Source organism: Schistocerca gregaria, chromosome 8 (assembly GCF_023897955.1).
Source record: "Schistocerca gregaria isolate iqSchGreg1 chromosome 8, iqSchGreg1.2, whole genome shotgun sequence".
Taxonomy (NCBI): domain Eukaryota; kingdom Metazoa; phylum Arthropoda; class Insecta; order Orthoptera; family Acrididae; genus Schistocerca; species Schistocerca gregaria.
In genome coordinates this window covers 33,440,691-33,448,045 of record NC_064927.1, presented here as the reverse complement: position 1 = coordinate 33,448,045, position 7,355 = coordinate 33,440,691, and the positions used below count along the sequence as shown (strand labels likewise).

General features: G+C 45.6%; 2 non-coding genes across 2 annotated transcripts; both read right to left on the bottom strand.

Moving 5' to 3' along the window:
- Window positions 1-1,614: 1,614 nt before the first annotated feature.
- On the bottom strand, window positions 1,615-1,686 carry Trnai-aau (transfer RNA isoleucine (anticodon AAU)). Its single transcript has one exon. It is a non-coding gene; the product is annotated as a tRNA-Ile (tRNA).
- A 2,971-nt stretch (window positions 1,687-4,657) lies between these two features.
- On the bottom strand, window positions 4,658-4,729 carry Trnan-auu (transfer RNA asparagine (anticodon AUU)). Its single transcript has one exon. It is a non-coding gene; the product is annotated as a tRNA-Asn (tRNA).
- Between the last annotated feature and the right edge of the window lie 2,626 nt (window positions 4,730-7,355).

The window sequence follows — 7,355 nt, the reverse complement described above, 5'->3', positions numbered from 1 at the left end:
AGAGTAATTCTTAAAAAAACGCCTGTCGCTAATTGTTCGTCATCACAGATACTGTTTGCTATACGGCCACTACGCGCAACTGATTTCCAAAATTCATCTTTCTCCTGTGAGGATGGAACTTACGACCCCTGGTTTATTAGACCAGTGCTCTACCACTGAGCTAAAGAGGCGCGGCCTAGCGGTACTCTTGGGTACTTCGTCCTTACGGTCGTCTGCATCATCAGACTTTAGCTGACAACACTTCATATTACCGGCTAATATTTGCAGCTATGGCGACAAATTACTGCTTGGCTACACATCTGACACGTAACCGATGTGCTCTCCAAACAACAACACTTGCATTTCAGAACATGTCTTTCACACATGTCTACAAAATCACCTTCACCTTCAAATACAGTTTCCTTGCGACTGACAGAGACGTAGGCAAAGTTTAAAGTTGCTATTTCCATTAAATCTCGTTAGTCAGAAAAACGGTAATTTACACCTGCAGCGGAACATAATTCCGTTCCGCCCAGCGTCTGGCTTGAACCCACGACCCCGGGATTAAGAGTCTGACACTGTACCGACTGAGCTAGCCGGCTACCTCGGTGAATACCTGCCGGGTAGCAGGTTACACAGTACTCGTTTGGGTTGGGTGGTCCCATACAGAATCTCTCCATGATGCCTAATGTTTTCCTAACGTCACACTCGTCACGTACTTCACTTTTATGTCATAATCATTTCTGAGAGGTAAAGAAATTGCATGACAACATGCAGAGATAGTGGCGTCAAAATTAACACACATACTTTATGTGACTCAAAAGCCGAACGAGTTACTTTCCGACATTGTTTTAGATGTGCAAGTGATAGTCAAAACTCGCTGTGTCGGCACTCTGCCGACCATTTCGCTAGTTAACACCGGTCTTGTTGTGTGTGCTTCAAGCTCAAGAGCATCTCCAAGCAAAAAATGGTCAACAGCAACATTCAGACGGTTTCGTACTGCTCAATTGCTAGATTAAAACGTTATGTTTCTTTTTCTGAACTGGAAAAACACAAGCGTGACAGCATTCGAACCTGTAATCTTCAGATCCGAAGTCCGACGCCTTATCCATTAGGCCACACGATCACTGACGACCAACATTTACATGTATACGACTCATCTCAAAACGCTCACAACCCTGAGGATTTGTGTTTTCGTTCTACACAGCCGCTGCTCCTTGCTCTTTCCCACCCATTCGTTACATTCAACCTCTGACGAGACCGACCAAATATAGACTGAGAAACAAGACCACACACTTTGTGCATTCGGAATCGAAGGCAGGGCGTCCCTCGCCGCATTTGCTACGATTGCCATTTGCTACTTCTGCAGAAGCGGCGGCGGCGGCGGCGACGACGACGACGACGACGAATATCGCGAGAGGCTCTGAGATATGTGGGAAATACATCTATAAAATGTAATTCAGACTGCCTCGTCCCACCTTATGCTGTACCGCTTTGGCAAATGCTTTATCTGCGCCATTCGCCTTAATCGCATCTGAGAGTAATTCTTAAAAAAACGCCTGTCGCTAATTATTCGTCATCACAGATACTGTTTGCTATACGGCCACGATGCGCAACTGATTTCCAAAATTCATCTTCCTCCTGTGAGGATGGAACTTACGACCCCTGGTTTATTAGACCAGTGCTCTACCACTGAGCTAAAGAGGCGTGGCCTAGCGGTACTCTTGGGTACTTCGTCCTTACGGTCGTCTGCATCATCAGACTTTAGCTGACAACACTTCATATTACCGGCTAATATTTGCAGCTATGGCGACAAATTACTGCTTGGCTACACATCTGACACGTAACCGATAAGCTCTCCAAACAACAACACTTGCATTTCTGAACATGTCTTTCACACATGTCTACAAAATCACCTTCACCTTCAAATACAGTTTCCTTGCGACTGACAGAGACGTAGGCAAAGTTTAAAGTTGCTATTTCCATTAAATCTCGTTAGTCAGGAAAACGGTAATTTACACCTGCAGCGGAACAAAATTCCGATCCGCCCAGCGTCTGGCTCGAATCCACGACCCCGGGATTAAGAGTCTGACACTGTACCGACTGAGCTAGCCGGCTACCTCGGTGAATACCTGCCGGGTAGCAGGTTACACAGTACTCGTTTGGGTTGGGTGGTCCCATACAGAATCTCTCCATGATGCCTAATGTTTTCCTAACGTCACACTCGTCACGTACTTCACTTTTATGTCATAATCATTTCTGAGAGGTAAAGAAATTGCATGACAACATGCAGAGATAGTGGCGTCAAAATTAACACACATACTTTATGTGACTCAAAAGCCGAACGAGTTACTTTCCGACGTTGTTTTAGATGTGCAAGTGATAGTCAAAACTCGCTGTGTCGGCACTCTGCCGACCATTTCGCTAGTTAACACCGGTCTTGTTGGGTGTGTTTCAAGCTCAAGAGCATCTCCAAGCAAGAAATGGTCAACAGCAACATTCAGACGGTTTCGTACTGCTCAATTGCTACATTAAAACGTTATGTTTCTTTTTCAGAACTGGAAAAACAGAAGCGTGACAGCATGCGAACCTGTAATCTTCAGATCCGAAGTCCGACGCCTTATCCATTAGGCCACACGGCCACTGACGACCAACATTTACATGTATACGACTCATCTCGAAACGCTCACACCCCTGAGGATTTGTGTTTTCGTTCTACACAGCCGCTGCCCCTTGCTCTTTCCCACCCATTCGTACATTCAACCTCTGACGAGACCGACCAAATATAGACTGAGAAACAAGACCACACACTTTGTGCATTCGGAATCGAAGGCAGGGCGTCCCTCTCCGCATTTGCTACGATTGCCATTTGCTACTTCTGCAGAAGCGGCGGCGGCGACGACGACGACGACGACGACGACGACGACGACTAATATCGCGATAGGCTCTGAGATATGTGGGAAATACATCTATAAAATGTAATTCAGACTACCTCGTCCCACCTTATGCTGTACCGCTTTGGCAAATGCTTTATCTGCGCCATTCGCCTTAATCACATCTGAGAGTAATTCTTAAAAAAACGCCTGTCGCTAATTGTTCGTCATCACAGATACTGTTTGCTATACGGCCACTACGCGCAACTGATTTCCAAAATTCATCTTTCTCCTGTGAGGATGGAACTTACGACCCCTGGTTTATTAGACCAGTGCTCTACCACTGAGCTAAAGAGGCGCGGCCTAGCGGTACTCTTGGGTACTTCGTCCTTACGGTCGTCTGCATCATCAGACTTTAGCTGACAACACTTCATATTACCGGCTAATATTTGCAGCTATGGTGACAAATTACTGCTTGGCTACACATCTGACACGTAACCGATGTGCTCTCCAAACAACAACACTTGCATTTCAGAACATGTCTTTCACATATGTCTACAAAATCACCTTCACCTTCAAATACAGTTTCCTTGCGACTGACAGAGACGTAGGCAAAGTTTAAAGTTGCTATTTCCATTAAATCTCGTTAGTCAGAAAAACGGTAATTTACTCCTGCAGCGGAACAAAATTCCGTTCGGCCCAGCGTCTGGCTTGAACCCATGAATCTTGGATTAAGAGTCTGACTCTCTACCGACTGAGCTAGCCGGCTACCTCGGTGAATACCTGCCGGGTAGCACGTCACACAGTACTCGTTTGGGTTGGGTGGTCCCATACAGAATCTCTCCATGATGCCTAATGTTTTCCTAACGTCACACTCGTCACGTACTTCACTTTTATGTCATAATCATTTCTGAGAGGTAAAGAAATTGCATGACAACATGCAGAGATAGTGGCGTCAAAATTAACACACATACTTTATGTGACTCAAAAGCCGAACGAGTTACTTTCCGACGTTGTTTTAGATGTGCAAGTGATAGTCAAAACTCGCTGTGTCGGCACTCTGCCGACCATTTCGCTAGTTAACACCGGTCTTGTTGTGTGTGCTTCAAGCTCAAGAGCATCTCCAAGCAAAAAATGGTCAACAGCAACATTCAGACGGTTTCGTACTGCTCAATTGCTAGATTAAAACGTTATGTTTCTTTTTCTGAACTGGAAAAACACAAGCGTGACAGCATTCGAACCTGTAATCTTCAGATCCGAAGTCCGACGCCTTATCTATTAGGCCACACGATCACTGACGACCAACATTTACATGTATACGACTCATCTCAAAACGCTCACACCCCTGAGGATTTGTGTTTTCGTTCTACACAGCCGCTGCTCCTTGCTCTTTCCCACCCATTCGTTACATTCAACCTCTGACGAGACCGACCAAATATAGACTGAGAAACAAGACCACACACTTTGTGCATTCGGAATCGAAGGCAGGGCGTCCCTCGCCGCATTTGCTACGATTGCCATTTGCTACTTCTGCAGAAGCGGCGGCGGCGGCGGCGACGACGACGACGACGACGACGAATATCGCAAGAGGCTCTGAGATATGTGGGAAATACATCTATAAAATGTAATTCAGACTGCCTCGTCCCACCTTATGCTGTACCGCTTTGGCAAATGCTTTATCTGCGCCATTCGCCTTAATCGCATCTGAGAGTAATTCTTAAAAAAACGCCTGTCGCTAATTATTCGTCATCACAGATACTGTTTGCTATACGGCCACGATGCGCAACTGATTTCCAAAATTCATCTTCCTCCTGTGAGGATGGAACTTACGACCCCTGGTTTAATAGACCAGTGCTCTACCACTGAGCTAAAGAGGCGCGGCCTAGCGGTACTCTTGGGTACTTCGTCCTTACGGTCGTCTGCATCATCAGACTTTAGCTGACAACACTTCATATTACCGGCTAATATTTGCAGCTATGGCGACCAATTACTGCTTGGCTACACATCTGACACGTAACCGATGTGCTCTCCAAACAACAACACTTGCATTTCAGAACATGTCTTTCACACATGTCTACAAAATCACCTTCACCTTCAAATACAGTTTCCTTGCGACTGACAGAGACGTAGGCAAAGTTTAAAGTTGCTATTTCCATTAAATCTCGTTAGTCAGGAAAACGGTAATTTACACCTGCAGCGGAACAAAATTCCGATCAGCCCAACGTCTGGCTCGAGCCCACGACCCCGGGATTAAGAGTCTGACACTGTACCGACTGAGCTAGCCGGCTACCTCGGTGAATACCTGCCGGGTAGCAGGTTACACAGTACTCGTTTGGGTTGGGTGGTCCCATACAGAATCTCTCCATGTTGCCTAATGTTTTCCTAACGTCACACTCGTCACGTACTTCACTTTTATGTCATAATCATTTCTGAGAGGTAAAGAAATTGCATGACAACATGCAGAGATAGTGGCGTCAAAATTAACACACATACTTTATGTGACTCAAAAGCCGAACGAGTTACTTTCCGACGTTGTTTTAGATGTGCAAGTGATAGTCAAAACTCGCTGTGTCGGCACTCTGCCGACCATTTCGCTAGTTAACACCAGTCTTGTTGTGTGTGTTTCAAGCTCAAGAGCATCTCCAAACAAAAAATGGTCAACAGCAAAATTCAGACGGTTTCGTACTGCTCAATTGCTACATTAAAACGTTATGTTTCTTTTTCAGAACTGGAAAAACAGAAGCATGACAGCATTCGAACCTGTAATCTTCAGATCCGAAGTCCGACGCCTTATCCATTAGGCCACACGATCACTGACGACCAACATTTACATTTATACGACTCATCTCAAAACGCTCACACCCCTGAGGATTTGTGTTTTCGTTCTACACAGCCGCTGCTCCTTGCTCTTTCCCACCCATTCGTTACATTCAACCTCTGACGAGACCGACCAAATATAGACTGAGAAACAAGACCACACACTTTGTGCATTCGGAATCGAAGGCAGGGCGTCCCTCTCCGCATTTGCTACGATTGCCATTTGCTACTTCTGCAGAAGCGGCGGCGGCGACGACGACGACGACGACGACGACGACGAATATCGCGATAGGCTCTGAGATATGTGGGAAATACATCTATAAAATGTAATTCAGACTGCCTCGTCCCACCTTATGCTGTACCGCTTTGGCAAATGCTTTATCTGCGCCATTCGCCTTAATCGCATCTGAGAGTAATTCTTAAAAAAACGCCTGTCGCTAATTGTTCGTCATCACAGATACTGTTTGCTATACGGCCACTACGCGCAACTGATTTCCAAAATTCATCTTTCTCCTGTGAGGATGGAACTTACGACCCCTGGTTTATTAGACCAGTGCTCTACCACTGAGCTAAAGAGGCGCGGCCTAGCGGTACTCTTGGGTACTTCGTCCTTATGGTCGTCTGCATCATCAGACTTTAGCTGACAACACTTCATATTACCGGCTAATATTTGCAGCTATGGCGACAAATTACTGCTTGGCTACACATCTGACACGTAACCGATGTGCTCTCCAAACAACAACACTTGCATTTCAGAACATGTCTTTCACACATGTCTACAAAATCACCTTCACCTTCAAATACAGTTTCCTTGCGACTGACAGAGACGTAGGCAAAGTTTAAAGTTGCTATTTCCATTAAATCTCGTTAGTCAGAAAAACGGTAATTTACACCTGCAGCGGAACAAAATTCCGTTCCGCCCAGCGTCTGGTATGAACCCACGACCCCGGGATTAAGAGTCTGACACTCTACCGACTGAGCTAGCCGGCTACCTCGGTGAATACCTGCCGGGTAGCACGTTACACAGTACTCGTTTGGGTTGGGTGGTCCCATACAGAATCTCTCCATGATGCCTAATGTTTTCCTAACGTCACACTCGTCACGTACTTCACTTTTATGTCATAATCATTTCTGAGAGGTAAAGAAATTGCATGACAACATGCAGAGATAGTGGCGTCAAAATTAACACACATACTTTATGTGACTCAAAAGCCGAACGAGTTACTTTCCGACGTTGTTTTAGATGTGCAAGTGATAGTCAAAACTCGCTGTGTCGGCACTCTGCCGACCATTTCGCTAGTTAACACCGGTCTTGTTGTGTGTGCTTCAAGCTCAAGAGCATCTCCAAGCAAAAAATGGTCAACAGCAACATTCAGACGGTTTCGTACTGCTCAATTGCTCGATTAAAACGTTATGTTTCTTTTTCTGAACTGGAAAAACACAAGCGTGACAGCATTCGAACCTGTAATCTTCAGATCCGAAGTCCGACGCCTTATCCATTAGGCCACACGATCACTGACGACCAACACTTACATGTATACAACTCATCTCAAAACGCTCACACCCCTGAGGATTTGTGTTTTCGTTCTACACAGCCGCTGCTCCTTGCTCTTTCCCACCCATTCGTTACATTCAACCTCTGACGAGACCGACCAAATATAGACTGAGAAACAAGACCACACACTT